The sequence below is a fragment of the Lolium rigidum genome, chromosome 3 (genome assembly GCF_022539505.1).
Source record: "Lolium rigidum isolate FL_2022 chromosome 3, APGP_CSIRO_Lrig_0.1, whole genome shotgun sequence".
Classification (NCBI taxonomy): Eukaryota; Viridiplantae; Streptophyta; class Magnoliopsida; order Poales; family Poaceae; genus Lolium; species Lolium rigidum.
Genome location: NC_061510.1, coordinates 354,592,240 through 354,609,536, shown reverse-complemented (window position 1 = coordinate 354,609,536; position 17,297 = coordinate 354,592,240). Strand labels below are relative to the sequence as shown.

The 17,297-nt window shown below is 42.5% G+C and overlaps 3 long non-coding RNA genes across 4 annotated transcripts; all 3 read left to right on the top strand.

Moving 5' to 3' along the window:
- Positions 1–2,749: 2,749 nt before the first annotated feature.
- LOC124700336 lies at positions 2,750–3,646 on the top strand. Its single transcript, XR_007001715.1, has 3 exons — positions 2,750–2,860; positions 3,069–3,285; positions 3,384–3,646. It is a non-coding gene; the product is annotated as an uncharacterized LOC124700336 (long non-coding RNA).
- A 2,557-nt stretch (positions 3,647–6,203) lies between these two features.
- LOC124700335 lies at positions 6,204–8,556 on the top strand. The gene is made up of 4 exons (XR_007001714.1): positions 6,204–6,564; positions 6,651–6,821; positions 7,295–7,501; positions 8,446–8,556. It is a non-coding gene; the product is annotated as an uncharacterized LOC124700335 (long non-coding RNA).
- Positions 8,557–8,929: 373 nt separating this feature from the next.
- On the top strand, positions 8,930–14,757 carry LOC124700333. 2 transcript variants are annotated; one of them, XR_007001713.1, is made up of 7 exons: positions 8,930–9,099; positions 9,250–9,321; positions 9,656–9,831; positions 11,557–11,640; positions 13,568–13,628; positions 13,738–14,015; positions 14,125–14,757. It is a non-coding gene; the product is annotated as an uncharacterized LOC124700333 (long non-coding RNA). The 2 variants fall into 2 exon arrangements; XR_007001712.1 differs by having other exon boundaries at positions 13,568–14,015.
- The last annotated feature ends 2,540 nt before the right edge of the window (positions 14,758–17,297 follow it).

Here is a 17,297-nt window from a genome sequence, read left to right as displayed (position 1 = left end):
TTCAACAACATGTGCCAACAATCGAGCGAGATCCCAAAGGAGTAGATAATGAGACCCCTAGGCGCAAACACGCTTGCCGTGAGTGCGGGCCCAAGGGTGAGGAGATCCACACCGAAAACTGGTATAAGATCCTAGGGAACATGACGACGCCCCAACCTTGATGTTGAAGGGTACTCCGCTAAGAAGCAATTGTACTAGGGCCGAGCGAGGAGGCCAATAAGAAGGGAATCGTAAGGGCCCCGATTTGTTTGACATATCAAGAGGCCCAACCCGTAGAGATGGAGCAACAAGGGACTAAAGTAGAAGACTAGGAAATCCTAACTCCGAGGAATATTTCCAATGCATCTCGGATCATCTCGATCGGAGATTGTATGCACAAGTTACATGGTCTAGCAACCAATACATTGGTGGAGACTCTATAGACACCTGGTAATCCTAGCACGCCGCCACGACGGTGAGATGGCTCATGAAATGATAGGTCATGCATAAAATGAAAGGGGATCCCAAAGCACTATCCTATAGCTCTTAAAAACTGACTAGAAAACGTCAAAATGAATTCCCTATAGCCGCGTTCATACAGTACCCGGTGGCGAGATATGTTTTTGGTATTGATAGGGTTTAGTCTATAAGTCTAAGGCTTAGCGTGCCTTAGACATATTTAGTCCAGTGGTCGGTGTCCTTGAGTGGGAGTTCTGCATTATAAGTCCACAATCTTCCTACGGGATATACCTATATGTGAAGAAAGTGTCATTTTATAGTTGTGTGTTGGATTTTCCTTCTTACACACCCTTATATACTCATATAAGGACCCCCATGCAAAATGGTAAGGGTTTTGACCGTTCTTTGCTGTGTTTTCTAGCGAAACCTTGTACTATATGGGCCTCACGATATCTACCTTCTAGCTTTCAGTTGAAAGTGGTGATTTCATGTGGTTTTTGTACATGTTTGTGTTATAGTAAATCATATGGAAGCTAAAACAAAAAAAGATGGCAAGTTCTTAAAAGATCTTTTTAAGTTGCTTTGAGGTGCGAGTTTTGCACTATTAGTCAAGAAAGTCCATGCGAGCTTATCATGTTGTTGTAAATTCCATTTATGAGTTGTGTATTGAATTGTATTATATGCAAGCCTTATGTACACATATTAGGACTCCATGCCAAAGATTTAGGGTTCCGGACAATTCTTCACGCGATTTGAACCTAAACGCTAGATCAAAACACTGTATTTCATATGAGGCTTTGGGTGAATGGGTAGTGACCGCGAGTAGATATTTCGATGTTGACACGTGAATCATGGTGTTCACGGGTCCTGGGCTCATACCTTGGTCGAATGCACTAGAGCTAAAGGCGGCTACACTAGCTCTTGCTCACCCTTCTTGGGCCCCTCCCCCAATCTCGATCTAGAGGCCCAACTCGCCATTATATGTTGTTATAGTGCCGGAGATCAGGCCCTGGAAATCCATGGTTGGTGACGAGGGCCACAATCACGACGAAAACGCGGGGTCCATCTCTTACGACATAGGGGGTGGTGAGTGTGATCTTGGCAATCATGATGTGTCGCGTTGGCCCATGACCATCGCATGCGATGTTGCCGAAGCCGCCCGATGGCAGCATGAGAAGTTTGGTAAGACGTTGCTTGCTTTTTACGTATGACAGCGGATTAACATTACAACTACTTTGAGGGAAACGACATGTATTATACCGTTGAATCTAAATTTATTGTCATAGAATGATGTATAACTTCTACTTAATTTACTTTGTTGAAATTACATTTTTTACTTATTTAGATTGTTTTCAGCATGTTTAATTCTCTATTAGAATATCAAATGTATACCCTATGAAATAATGCATCAGGATGAATCTAACGATTTTGATTTGCATTTTAGATGCTGATATATTTTTGCTATATATATACTCCCTCTGTCCCATGAAATATCTCTGAGATTTATCTAAATTTAGATGTATCTAGACACTAAATATATTCAAATTTTGACAAATCTCAACAAGTTTCATGGGAGTGAGGGAGTAATTGGTTAAACTTTACATCGTTTGTTTTTTCAGGAAAAGAATTATGCTACATTTTGGCAAAGGAGGAGTAGTATAGTATTGAAGGTGTACGTAGTACTAGGTAGGTAAACTTTTTTTTATTCAACGCTTATGCATTGCTGCAGTCCTACACAAAGCGTTACCTGGATTGATTGTTCGCGGTCGAGAGTCGTCCATAACAATCCCGCTGATACAATCAATGCCTAGTAAAGAGAGCAATTAAAATCGTGAAAAAGCTTCGCAGAATCTTTTGAGAAATTGAAACACAGCCTCGATCGCGCAGAGGCCTCCTCGGAATTGAGGGTGAAGAATTGATGAAGACGCAGCCTCCTTGATTCCTGATCCTCATCAATAGCCTCCCCGCGGATCATCGATCTGAGCGCCCACCCGCCATCCATCCTTCCGAGAGAGCGCACACCCTGTCTCGCTCGCGCAACTACGCCGCTAGGAACCCAATCCCTGTAGCACGCCGTCCACCCAGCCCCACCACTCGCCGGTGCATCCCCGTCACCGTATCCCCCGACGATTCCTGCACCCAGGCCGCCGTCCCCAGCCTCCAATCATGCCCCCTAGTGGCCGGCGTCGAGGTCGAACAACCCGACATCCCGTGGCTTCTCCTGATCCATCGTGGCAACCTCCCACCATCCTTTCTCCGGACGATCGGTCGCCGGAGCTCCACGCCTGGTCCTGGTTGCCGGTGGGAGCAAGGCCGCCGGGAGGACGGCGAGGAAAATACGATGTTCCTCCACGCGTGCCGCCACCACGGTACCTGCTGCTGCTGCTGCCGGCGGCCTCCCCTACATGCTGCTTCCGTTGAGGTCTCTCTTCTACTACTCCTCTCCATGGATGTCTGGTTAAATTTGTTTACTTTCCGTATTGAAATGTGTACGGTGTCTACTGGATCTTGTATGCATAAAGTGTCAGTGAGTGTATAGGAAATCAACGCGCTCAATTCTCTTGCTGCTTATGAATCAATGGAAACTTTTATGAATTGAATGAATGGATGAACATCTCTTGTGTGCATAGGCGGCAAGGAAAGACAGAGTGATTACTGACAACCGACCGCCATCCTCTCTCCGGCCGATCGGTCGCTGGAGCTCCACACCTGGTCCTGGTTGCCGGTGGGGAAGAGCAAGGCCTCCGGGAGGACGGCGAGGAAAATACGATGTTCCTCCACGCGTGTCGCCGCTGCGATACCTGCTGCTGCTGCCGGTGGCCTTCCCTACACGCCGCCCCCGTTGAGGTCTCCCTCCTACTACTCCTCTACATGGATGCCTGGTCAAAATTGTTTATTTGTCTTGTTGAAATGTGTACCATGTGTAATGGACCTTGTGTACATAGGGGTCAGTGCGTGTATAGGAAATGAAGGTGCTCAATTCTGTTGCTGCTTATGAATCAATGGAAACTTCTATGAATTGAACGGATGGATGAACATCTCTTGTGTGCATAGGCGATAAGGAGGTATTGCCTTCTGCTACTGCTCCTCGTCTCCGACAGGCTGCTGCTGCTCACTGATCCCACCCGCGTTGAAGGCCTCCCCAAGCTCCTGCTTGTGGTTGCCGGCCTGACCTGCCGCTGCCAGCCACGTTCGCGACCAGCTGGAGCTGACGGTGAGGTTTCTCTCCTCCTACTCCTCCATGTACGCTGGCTACTAAAATTTGTTTCTTTTACCTGGCTCAGTGAATGTGTACGCAGAGGGAAGCATCATGTATGGATGTGTATCTCTTGTGTGCATGTATGGCAGGGTCTTTCTTATTTTATCTGCTTGTGCATCGACAGAGTGGGTAATTAACTTGCAGTATATTTTTATGGTTCAAAGTATATCAGAGGAGTAGTAGGAGATTTCCATTCTAGATGTCTCCTCTGGCGTGCTCGCCGGCCAAAACCAGGGCTGTGCTTGAGTAGCTCGTGAGCCATCTCTCGTCCCTCATCTTTGGAGTTAGGTCCAGGCATTCGGTTTTAACCAAAAGTTTGGTTCGGTTGTTTTAGTTTTTTAGTAATCCGGATAATCATAAATAGGAACCAAAATTATAACGGTTATTTCGTTAACAAGTAGTTCGGTTAACCGAGAGCTTGGTTCGGTGTTCTCTTTAAACTGAATTTGACCTAACAGGCCGACAAGAGCACAGTAAACACTACATCAAGCACGTATATATGGGGGGATGGAGCACTATTTAGGTCATCAAGGAGCCTCCCAAGACAGCCGCTTGACATTGCCTGCCACATCCATGAGGACTAGTGCCCACGAAAGCGAGTGAGCCTGATTGCCTACTGCATGGAAGCTGGAACCCATTCATGTTGTGCACTAGTCAAACTGTGAAGACACAGTCAGAGGTTAGAAACATAAAGCATGTGGCTGTAAGGTGTAGATGTTGTACTCGATGTGCTAGCTCATGGCCTGATGTGCATGTATATATGTATGAGTTTACAATATTAATCATTACATTGGTGTTAGTTTAATACTAGGTGCTGGTGTATTACTTATATTGCACTGTAAGATGATGGAATGCTTAATTATTACCAGGGGTTTATGAAAACATGCAAATGTTCAGTGTTGGGTTGTGCTAGTAGGAACACACGACACAGGATAAGAAGATTCTGGCCTCGATGTGCTATATTTTTGTTTGTTTGGTTAATCACAAATGAAAACTGAATTCACCTATTTAAATTCGGTTTATCCTATTTGACCACGGAAATAGTCTCAGTTAATTCAGTTTTGGTTCCAATTAGTTAGGTTTTGGTGTTTTGTTGGGGATTTTTTGCCCGCCCCTATTCAAAATATAGTGTTGTATTGCGGGACGAACCCATCTTGCAGAATGCTGTCCGGTTGTAGATTAAATCGATCTTGCTCTATTTTATGATTGTGTCCTGCGTGCCGCTGGTTGTATGTTCAGGAGGTGTCCTAGATTTGATGTAGGATTGTAGTAATTTTGTTCAGATCCAAAGCTTACACACATATAGGCCAATTTCAGAATTGTTTTGTTGCCTAAATCTTCTAGCTTGTAATGATGTACTTAGTAGCTAGATATGTTTTGTTTGTTGTCAAATATTGGAATTCTTCATGTCCAGAACCAACCTTATGTACGAAAAGGTTGATACACTCATGATCTTAGCCATTGGTTCCACACACAATTTACTAGGTAGGATAGAATGAAGTTCTTGTTGCTTATAATGATGTAATCTCTTCCTTTGGTAGCTCAGCTGGTCAATTCAATTACTTGTCGAGATACTATGTTGATGTAAGTTAGGATTTAATCATGCTTGAATAAACTTGATCACATATAATAGCAACCTTCTATAATTCGATAATGCTTGAAAAGTTTGATCACATTTGTCGCCCCCCCCCACCTAAGTTTTTTGATAATAATGTTTCATCATGCTTGAAATGTTTTCATCAAAGCATTCTCATTTATATGGAGAATAATTCTTTGTAATTTCAGCACATTCCATTCTTAATAAGTTTCACTCTATTGTTTTATCATGAATTTTCAAAATTGGAGAACTATTTCGTCCGTTTACTCTCATTTTTTCCATTTTGTTCTTGTTTTGGCTTTCTTTTATTTCTGTTGGGTTTCATATCTAGCCTACCCAATCTGCTTGGAAATGTTGTTGTGGGGAACAACTATTTTGCCCCCTATGTCTAGCTTGTAATAATAAAGGTGTAATTGCAATGATCCGCTTGTACTAGAAAAGTTGAGAATCTCATTTGCCAAATATTGGGAGCTTTTCATGTTCAGAAATAGTTACGTATGTAGATGAAAACTTGAGAACTTCAATTGTTAAATTGTCCTTATTAATTCCATGTATCTACCTTTATGCAGGCACGGGAAGAGGCATTGGAGTTGTCTGAGGACATGTCGTGGCCATGCTATCTCGGCATTGGCTACAATTCTCTCATGTCCTGTTTAGATTGTGTTGTAGCTTGCTCTTTAGAATGTTGTTGTGTTTTTTGGTACTCGAATGTGTTGTTGTTGGTGTAGGTTAGTCACCCGGTCTCCATGATACAACATTGCCTATTTTCCGGTTCACATTTTCTATAGTTTTCCTTGGCTTATAAAATCAGAGGTCATATATGATATTTAATGTAGGATTATGCTTATATATGTTCATCGCTCACATTTGTTTCTTCATCTTGGCTATTTGCTTGTGTATCCTCCTAAATCTTAGTTTTTGATCATGCTTCAGTAGTGGTGATCACATATCTAGCCTCTTAATTAATGTGATAAAGTTTGACCATTCTTGAAAATTTCCCTGCATATAGTTATCAATATAATTGAGAAATCTTCTGTAATTTGAGCACATCATGTGCTTGAAAGTTTCCGAGAATTGACAGGGCAAGAGATTTTCACCTATTTTCTACAATGTAGTGTACTTGCATTCCTCTTATGTCTTTTGCCATGGAGTTTGACTTCCTGGTTCCTTTCGTGTAGGGTCTGAATATGTTTGGGTTGCATTGTGCAAAAGGTCAGACCCACAGCAGTCACTGCCATTTAGGACCTCGTCGACATTGACGAACTCATAGGTATCGTCTTTTGCCTCTTCCAATAACGCTCCATCCGAATAACTTTATCCCCGTACTTGCTGAAATGATATCCAATTTGGCACCAGCTGCAAGAAGGACTGCAGTGGATGCGTGACCGCCTGTCCTAGAAGTTCCAAGTGATGTCGAGGCGTTGCCATCCTGCTGCTAAGCTCTGGACGACTAGGACTTCATCCAACAACACCGGTATCACCGTCAAGTCCGGCGGGGTTGACGTAATCTCCAGCCCTAGTGATTTGGTATGATATGCTTGCTACACGTGACCATCTCTCTATGTGTCTTTTCTTCTTGCCAAATGTGAGTAAATAGGTTAAGAATCAAGTCGTAAATTTTGCCAAGAAAACTTCTCTTCAGGCAACCTAGCGTGGATGTACTCTCTTTTGTGTATAGACAAATTTTATTTTTCACAAGTATTTTGTTGCTGCCTAGAGAGATAAATAGTGCCAGTGTTTGTTGAAAATGCAAATTCTTGGTGTTCATTGTTGTTGCACCCAAACATTGTTGTCCGTGATGACGAAAACACTTTTTATGGCGTCATGCTCAAATTATTCCTGTTGTTTATATAATGATAAATCACAATCCATAGAGCATGCTTAACTAATTAAGCTCAAGATCAACTTATCTACATATTACTTGTATGAAAGAAACATACAATCGCCATCCCTTATATTATTGTGGATTGTTTCATATTCTCTTTTCTTTGTGCATGTAGGGGTATGGTGGCGCCGCCGTGAAAAGGAGGTCAGAATTCTGCTAGCCTCCTTTGACGACAAAGACAAGCTGTTTCTGATGATCGACCCCCCTGCCGCGGCATGGCAGTGACTACGACATCACATCCTCTAGGACCCGTCCGTTTCTTTTTTGCTGATCATGCGACTTGTGTGCGTCTGTGTGGCACAAAACCTAGCTTAGGGCAATGGTAGAGCCAAAGCTTGAAGCTACCTTTTTTTATGATAAGCTTGTGTTCTATTGGTTGTGTTCGTGCAAACAAGGTTGGGGCTGCGTTTAGCTGGTTGAGTGTTTGGTTTTGGTACCCTTGAAGCTTCAGATTTCATTCTCTGTTGATAAATTGCAGTGTTGCTTAGGTGTATGCTTAATTCTCTTTTGATAGGTGGGAGTGACAAAAAATAGGACATGTAGGGATTCTCAACCTTCCTAATTTAGAAGTACTAATGTAGTAATGTCTAGATAATCTTAGCTGAGGCCCATGTCCTCAATTTGCAGCTACGTTCTCGTGTTCTAGATGTACTAAAGGATTGCATGACTTAGGTCAGATTGTTTTAAGTGCAAGCTTATACAAGATAGTTGTGATTTTTTCATATTGGACCCCGGCCTAGAGCTTCCATTTGGAGATTTATTCATGACGTGTTCTATATGACTGCATGACTTGGTTCGGATAAGGTTACACAAGTTTTTTGCACAACCATGACAACAATGGCACAATCAAGTGATGGGTAAGCTTTAATAAGTAAATAATTATAGGTACCTGAACGGATGAACCACCATTTGTGCTGGAAACTAGTTCAACTAGCTTTAGAACAGACCTCTCCATTTTCATATTATTTCCGTTGTTCATATAGTGTGCAGAAAATTAGTCTGGGATAAAGACCTTCCGTTGCTCATATAGTGTGCAGAAAATTAGTCTGGGATACAGAAAAATGATTAGCGCTAAGCACATACTAACACAATGGAGCCTTCAAGATTGTTTCATCGGTGCCTATTATATTGTATTGCTTCATTAATTTTAGTAAGCTATGAGTAATAGGGAATCGTTAACTGACAATGCTAATAGCCTTGTTGCTCCCTTCTTTTTGCATTTTGGAACATTCATACTAATCTGGGTATGTTTGTGCACTTGAATAGGCTTGAAGAAGTATGTCATTGATCTTGGAGGAACCAACTTCAGACTCATGAAGGTTCAAGTTGCTCACCAGGTTGGAGGAACCGAGGTTTTTTTTTTGCTGGAGACATGGTAAGCTTAATACTATTTTGGACAATATAACACCTTCCAGTATTGTGATCGCACTCTTAACCCATTAGTCCTACATATCTATAGAAGTGGTAGTATTGGAACATATCTCTATTTTTTAATAAGAATCTTGAAGCCGCTAAATGGTTCCAGTAATATTAACTAGGTCGAGAATTGTTAATATCTCAAGTTATGTATAGAAAAATGGGCACTTTAACCTGTAGACCTCCCATACATTCTAGTAAGTGTCACCTATGATTATCCCTTTACTTCTCATCTTAGGAATTACATATCGTTTTCTTTTGGTGTTATATTTACTTGTCTACTACTTGAAGTGATTATTTTTAACTTAGGTAAAATATGGAATCTCATGTTGGGAAAGGTATCACTCACTGCCTAGATGCAGCACACAGTAATCTGGTGTCGCGCCCGGATTCAGCGCCCTTGACTCAGCCCCTTGCAACCACTATGCTCCTAATGTCACCGGAGAGGACATGGCCACCGCCCTGCTGTAGGACCATGAATAACATCGACCATGTGGCATCAAGGTATTGTCCCCCTCTCCAGTGCCGATGGTTTTGTCTAGTCTGACCTGGTTGCTACATAGTTTAGTGAGTTTAGTGGTTTGCATTATGTATGTCCATTTCTTTGGTCTAAACCTGCAGCTTTTTCTGCTGGGTGTTGTTGGGCATGTACAGGGAGATATCATGACCACGGTTAGGAGCCAGCATGCGAGTGTCATAAAGAAACCGCCGTCCCACTATCCAAAGGTGATGTGTGCTTGGTTTTGTATGTTATTGTGAGAGTAATTTCCAATCTTATATTAGCCTCTTAAATGCTAGTGGAATTATTATTTGCTGGCTATTAATCTTACATGAATGAGTTGTTAGACTCATGAATGATATTAAATGCATGTGTAGTGCAGCTCATGCAATGTTCCTAGTACATTGGCTGGCACTAAAGTTTGTGTGGTTGTGCTAGCAATTGCTCAGACATTGAAGTAGCTCTTAATTCAAAATTCAATGCATGATTTCTTTGTATTATTGTTGAATTCAGTATTTTTTATACTGAGCATGTTCTGACTCGCCTAAAATTCTTTCGTAGCTGGCTGGCTGCTTATGGGGATCTCGCACCATAAGTCCGACGAGTTCCTCAGCGGTGGATGTGGCGCACTGCTGGTGTGGTCGAAGAGAACACCGCTATCCTCACAGCCGCTATCGATGTCCTACTGCTTGGTAGTGGATTACCAGGACTTCCTCAAGTACGAGGTGTCCAAGATGGTAAGATTACCTTCTTTTTGCAGAGTTCACTTTAGTTTTATGTTTGCAAGTTCGATTTAGACGTCATGTCATCACCTGGATCACCTTACTTTTGTGAAAATGTGTATGTAAAAGTATTTGTAATATCCAAGGTTTTGCTTTTTTTAATTGCCATTTGTTAATGGCACTTTCAGGTCACATATCTTCGTAGTATTGCACTTACTATCTAATTACGTGCTAATGTAGACCATAGGGAGGTATAAATCTTTCACTCCTAGGTCTGTTTCAAGTGTTACTCTGTTGTTAATGATGGTAGATTCAGCAACTAGTCCGTGCTTTACTTGTAGCTTGCTACTTTTAAAATTCTCTGTAGCTTGTAATTTGTTCTTGACGTGGATGGACCTTGTAGGTATGTGTTTTGTTCGTAGCTTGCTTGGCACTAGTAGAACGACATAAATTAATACTGTGTAAAACACCTTTTATTTTTTTATATCTATTGGTTCTTTCTTCTGGATATATTTTAACAACTCATTGATCCTCCGATGTTAGAGGTGTCCTTTTGCTCGATTGAGTATCATAACCTGCTTCAGAAGTGGCTTTATATTTGGCTGTTTTGAATGATATTTAGGGAACTATCAGTCTATTGTTGTATCTCAATTTCTAAATCCCGTATTGTTGTTTTGAATGTCAAGATAAAACATGTATATAGTGATGTGAAGTTTCATCGACTGCCAGTGTCTTTCTTTGGCACCTTTAACAACACATTGATCCTCTGATGTCCTTGGGTTTGGAGTATTTTTTAGAGGTGTCATTTTGCTCGATTGAGTAGCATAACCTGCTTTGGAAGTGGCTTTATAGTTGGCTGTTTTGGATGATATTTAGGAAACTATCAGTCTATTGTTGTATCTCAATTCCCAAATCTCGTATTGCTGTTTTGAATGCCAATATAAAATATGTACGTAGTGATGTGAAATTTCATCGATCGACGGTGTCTTTCTTTGGCACCTTCTCTTGTTATTCTTTTGAATCACTTCCGGATTTCAGTCTTCTAGCTTTTAATTCTTCTATATCATCTCCTCTAATTTTAGATGAAATTTCAGTAGTTCATCTACCCATCATTCACACGGATTTAACATGCATAAACATTCCGTCCACAATACAAATAGCATGCCTCTTCTGAACACGATGCTGATAATCTCTGTTGTACAGATTCAAGCTAGGATTTCAATTATTGATGGTGCTTTAATAAAATTTGCTAGTACTCGTCATTTTCAAAAAATATGCGATTAATATTTTCTTTGTCTGCAACTCAACTATAGTATTAATTGTTGTCTTCATTAGTACTTGATTCAACAAGCCGGTGATACCTTAACCTTTCTAACATTGTTGTGGCCTGGATTTATAGACATGAATGGGTATTCTTGACATGCGTCCTTTGCAACTCAACTGTTGCCACTGTCTAATGAACCATGCCAACAACCATGTTCTAATGTAAGCAATTTGGTCATGTTGACAGGTTCTAATGTACAAGTTTAGTGGTGTTGCTCAGGGAAGCAAAGCTACTTTTTCATGGATGAATTAACTACTCTTATTTAAACTTTAGTGTGTCAGTTGATATATCTTTGATGTGTAGTTTGCAGTACCGTTCCGCTTACACTGCCAAGTTTTTCATTGTGCTCTGTTTTCTCTATAGTCAAAGAGTACAGGTGATGAACATCTTAATGATGTTGTTTCAATTATCTGCAGGTTTCACTTAATCTGGTGCAGGCATATGTGATGTGGCTCGGCTCTGAGGTTGACGTGGCCTGACCTCGGTTACAAACCTCTATGGTGAGCTCCTGGTTTCACCCCTTCGATGTCTGTCTCCCTTGCGTTTGCCATGGCTATGTCAGTATATACTGCCATATAGCTTTCTAAAATCCATTTCTATGAATCCGAAATCTAGACCTGGTTATTTGAGGTCTAGAACAATTTGGTTTATATTGTTTTGTGAAGATATAATTATTTTTATTTCTAGCATACTTTCTTGGCTACTTAATCACACCATTTTTAAATTTGTGGCTTCCATTATCTTTTCCATATGCCTTAGTGTTTCTTTTATTTTGTCTATGTGATGAATAAATTTGACAACTAGATCTAGATGATATGATGGATGCACCTCTTGGCCATCTCGGTCATGAATAGAATACCTTGGTCATGAATAGAATACCTTGGATGCACCTCTTGGTCATGAATAGAATACCTTGGAACTTGCTTTTTGAATTCGGGTTTTTGGTGTGTTCTCTCTAGTAATTGGTAGGGAGCGAAAACCTGAGACTATGTGTGAGTCTACAGATCTGTTGACGGCTTTTGAAATCGCACATGCTTGCTTCTTGGGAGGAAATAATACACACGTGTACGTGCTTGGGAATAATCATGCTTTGGGCAGGTGCTGCGGATGCAAAGGGTGGTTGCTGCATTGTCGCTTGGCATCTCGTCTGCCAGCCGAAGTCGCTCGGAGGTTTGGGTTTGCGCAACCTCGCACTCATGAACGCCGCCCTCCGCACGCGTTGGCTGTGGTTGCAGCGCACCTCCATGGACAAGCCTTGGGCCGGCCTACCGATCGCGGCTGCGGAGAGCACTGTCAGCCTCTTCAACGCCTCCGTTTCTATCAAACTCGGCCCTGGCTCCAATGTTCTTTTCTGGGAGGACGCGTGGATTGGGGGGCTCGCCGTCGACTCCATTGCGCCTGCAGTCCTGGAGCTTGTCTAGCCGGCCGTGCGGCGGACCTGTACGGTGCAGCAAGGGAAGCTCAACAATTCGTGGGCGCAAGACATCTCGGGGCAGCTCTCCGTGGACGCCGTAGTGCAATACCTGCGCTTGTGGGCGGCGGCCTCCCATGAGCTGCAACAGGTCGATGACACAGCGGTCTCCGACGTTTTCAGGTGGAGGTGGACGGCGGACGGAAGTTACTCAACCAAGGGTGCTTACCGCGCGCTCTTCCATGGCACCGTTGGTCTGCCCGCGCCCCCCTTGGTGTGGAACTCTCTTGCGCCGTTAAAGTTCAAGTTCCACGCCTGGCTTGCGCTGCGGCGGCGCTGCTGGACTGCCGATCGAAGGCTGTGGGGCGGCCTGCCGTCGCATATGCTTTGTAAGCTTTGCGATGCCAGTGACGAGACGCTCGATCACCTGTCCCTGCATTGCCCGTACGCGCCCGCGATCTGGGCTGGGCTCGTCGTGCAACTACGGCTACCGGATTTCACCCACGGGCGACCTCGGCATCAACGACTGGTGGTTGCAGGCAGCTGCTAGGTTCGCCAAGGCAGACCGCCGCTCGGTCAACTCTCTCATCATGCTCACGCTCAGAGCGCTGTGGCTGGAGCGGAACGCGCGTGTCTTCGAGGATAAGCGCTTGCCCCATGCCGTGACGCTAGGGCTCATTGTCGATGAGTGGCTCGGCTGGGTTAGGGCCAGGCATAGTGGTAGGCTGCCGGGAGAGTGAGCGGTTTTTTCTCCTTTCTTGCCGGCGCCAGAATGGCACTTGGCACCCCATTTGTATTTTGGTGGATTGGGACATCTTTGTTCGTTTTTCTCCCGTAAGCTTAATGCAATGACGCGCAGATCTCCTGCGGGTTCGCTAAAAAAGGATGATTGATCTGTAGTAGTTCAAAGAGCACGGTTGTCCTCGTGTTTGTATGATTCATGCCAGATATAGTTGTGCTTGTGTTTCATCCATGTACCCGCCAACGGCTGAACCTGCGGTCTGTTTTGATTTCAGTTGAAGAGGAGGAAGATAATAGCCACCAAGTAGGCTAGCTGAATAGATTGCATCTTTTAAGGTAATTGGCATATTGCATATATGGTTTGGTGTAGTATACAACCATTTTCAACTGAGTAGTTGGTTAATTAACTGACTGATGCTACCTTAACTGATGTGCATGTCAATAGTCAGACTGAAGGCAGGTCCGTAGCTAGCCGATGTCCATGCTAACAGATCTTGGTGATGGTGTGAACTTGTTCTATGTGCTAAACTAATTTTGTGAATAGCTACATCAATGATCCCTTAATTTTGTGCTGAAATGATACATGGATCGACTTTGAGCATTTTATTTGTGCCATCTCTTTTTTCTGAACAAAATACCAGGTGCATGTTCCGGTTTCATGTCCTGGTATTATAACAAATCTAGGAAGAGATTGTCTCTGAAAGTGAGTCGCAAATGGATAGGGTAAGATTCTGAAGATTCTCTTTGTGTTTGTGCATATGTGTCTATCAAATAAATTTCTTAGAAGATTCTATTTATGTTCCTTATTCTTATAAGTAATGCTATTTTTCAGTTTATTTTTGCAACGCGGGAGATGGCCAACATAGATGCTTAGATGCTATGTCAGTTAGTGGTCTTCATCTTCCTCCTATTTGTACCTCCCTGCCACTCTTGATCTGGTAGTGTGCTCTAAACCAAAGGTACCGGCTGCACATCGTCGATCTCACTCATCGAGAAGTACACAATGAGGTGTATGACTAGCTTGGCATTAAGTTCTAGGTGTTCAGTATTTTTGTTTAGAAGCTATATTTAGATATTTTGAGCAGATAATGTTGATGTGCTGTTTGTGAACACTTTTCTATGCAATGTGGCTAGCTAGCACATTGCCAACACTGTATAGACATGTTTGATGATGATGTCATGTGTTTTGTTATCTGCATGTTACGCCATGTGTCTGGTGCACGGGAGGGCTTGACATCGAGCTTGACTACACAACCAGGGCCTCACTCTTCGCTGCGAGCTCGCCGCCGGCTGCTTTGTTCCAGTCATTGTGTTTCAGTTCTTGTAAATGTTCAGCTTGTTGAATCGTGTCTATGTCTTTTGTGTAGGTCACAAGTTGCAGCCTTTAATTGCTAGGTTTCATTTGTGTTTGGTTAAAGCTCATCTCGAAGTGGATTCTGTATATCTAAATGTCACTCACAGTTGATGTGTTGTATGTATCTATTATTATCAACAATGTTGCTGTTTGATCAAAATGTTGAAATAATTAAGGACCCTCATGCCAAAATTTTCCGAGAATACAGCCGGCAGCATCTAAAGAGCTAGATAGCAAAGGCATGCCAGAAATTTCTGAGACTACAGCCGATAGCAAAGGCAAGGTTGGCTGATGATGTAGTAGAGAAGAAACAAAAAGCTTCAAATAACTGGGTAGCTTTGCATATTGGTCGCCTGATGCGAGCATAGATGCAAGGTATATGTAGCTTTATTGGTGTTAAATTAAAAGGTGGCTTGATTAGTTGATGGAATGAGAAATTGGATTATTAGCTGATTTGTTGTTGTTGCATCGGAGGGAAAGCAAGAGCCATTCTGGTGAAGGATTAAGGCAAAAAAGTTAAAATTTATATATGTATCTATTATTATCAACTATGTTGCCGTTTGAATGTTGAATTAATTATGGAACATCGTGCCAAAATTTTGTGAGAATACTGCTTCTAGCATCTAAAGAGCTAGATAGCAAAGGCAAGTTTGGCTGATCGATGTAGTATAGAAGAAACAAAAGAATATATAGCTTCAAATAGCTAGGTAGCTTTGCATGTTGTTAGCGCCTGATGCTAGCTTAGATGCAAGGTTGATGTAGCTTTTGTCGGTGTTAAATTAAAAGGTGGCTTAATTAGTTGATGGAATGAGCCATTCTGGTGAATAATTAAGGAAAAAAGTGATAATTTATATATGTCTAGTTGTATACTTGAAATATGTAAACTCAATGTGCCTTTCTAACCCTTGTGTGTCATTCTGTTGATTGACAAAGAGGAAGTATATATATATATATAGTATATGTAAGTCAATGCGGAGATTGTGATCGGTTCTCTCGGATTAAACGATAAAATTACTCGCTTATATAACCGAGAAATTGAAGTTTAGCCACTCGATACATTTGAAGAGTTTTAGAGTTTGCAGTAGCGCACATAAGTATTCCAGTGTAGATGTGCGAAGCGATACAAGTTGCCAGCTGTTGTGTACTGAATAGGTTTGAGGCTGTTGTGTACTGAATAGGTTTGAGGCTTAAATGAAAATGGGTTGATTGGGAGAAGAGCACCTGTATAGATCCTGGAAATGGGTCAACACCATAACTACATTTGAGAAAAATGAGGCGTCCGGCAATTAGTACGGGTGCATGCAGCACCAACTTTAATTAATTATCAGTAGCTAATTGTGCGGGGCACTTGGTTTTCCTAAATAGTTGCCATACCATTGATCCAAGACACCACACATCTCGTTTCTCCATCTCTTCCACCATCAGGCACAAAAGATGAGGAGAGAACCGAAGTGCCAATCCCTTCCCGCTCAATTAACTTTTCCCTTCTAAAAATTCGAACCTGCCGGCATCCCTCTACAAATACAAGCCATTCTTGACTTACCGCGTGCGGGTATCGTGTGTGACTTGTGACTTTGGACTTTGGCGAGGCGAGACGAGCGAGAGCGCCATGGCCGGAGATGGAGATGCTGACGGTCATGTCTGGCGGTACACCGAGGTATCATCACTCCGTCCGGCAGGCCGGCGATACGCAGAGGTACCATCACTCCGTCCGGCAGGCCGGCAGGCGGCAAGATAAAGCAGGTAAGGCTATTTATCCTCTCTTTCCTTCTTGGTAGACGATTGCTGCTCTCCGACCCGGATTGTTTTAGGTTTTGGGGGTTTTGATTGCAATTAGTCAGGATGAGGGGACGCTGGATTGCTCGCTCCTTTTTTTTCCTTGCCTGGTAGTTGCATGGAAAAGCAGGGATGCTTGAAAGAAACGAGCGAGTAGTATTCGCGCCTATTAGATTTAGATCCGAGCTTTGCATCAGCCGCTTTAGGAGAGTTATGTGTTCTCTAATAAACTCATGAAAAGCCCGTGGAGTATGTCGTATAAGCTTCGCCGAGAAGAAGTCCTTGCGGCAGCCTAATAATAGTCTAGGATTTGTGTGAAACTAGCGCACAAAACCGTGTACCTGAAGGAACACTCGACTATTCAAATTACAAACTACTGTATCACAAAATTCTAAGAGGAAGTTTAAATTATAAACTAGTGTACTAATAAAGTTCTAGGTTGATGTTTAATTTAACACTAAGTACGGATATATAAAGAGTACTTTGGAACCATTGATAAACTTTGTGTGCTCTGTACAATCGAAGAGTATAGGTGATGAACATCTGAATGATTCCACTTGGTCTGGTGCAGGCATATGTGATGCGGCTGGGCGCCGAGGCTTACGCGTCCCGTCCTAGGTTACATCCTCTATGGTGAGTTCCTGGTTTCACCCCTTCGATCTCTGTCTCCCTTTTGTTCGGCGTGGCTATGTTATACTCCTGTCTATCATGCCATATAGCTTTCTAAAATCCGTTTCTATGAATCTAAAATCTAGGCCTGGTTATTTGAGGTTCAGAACAATTGGGTTTATAATGTTCTGTGAAGATATCATTATTGTTAATTCTAGCATACTTTCTTGGCTACTTAATCACAACCTTTTTTATTTTGTGGCTTC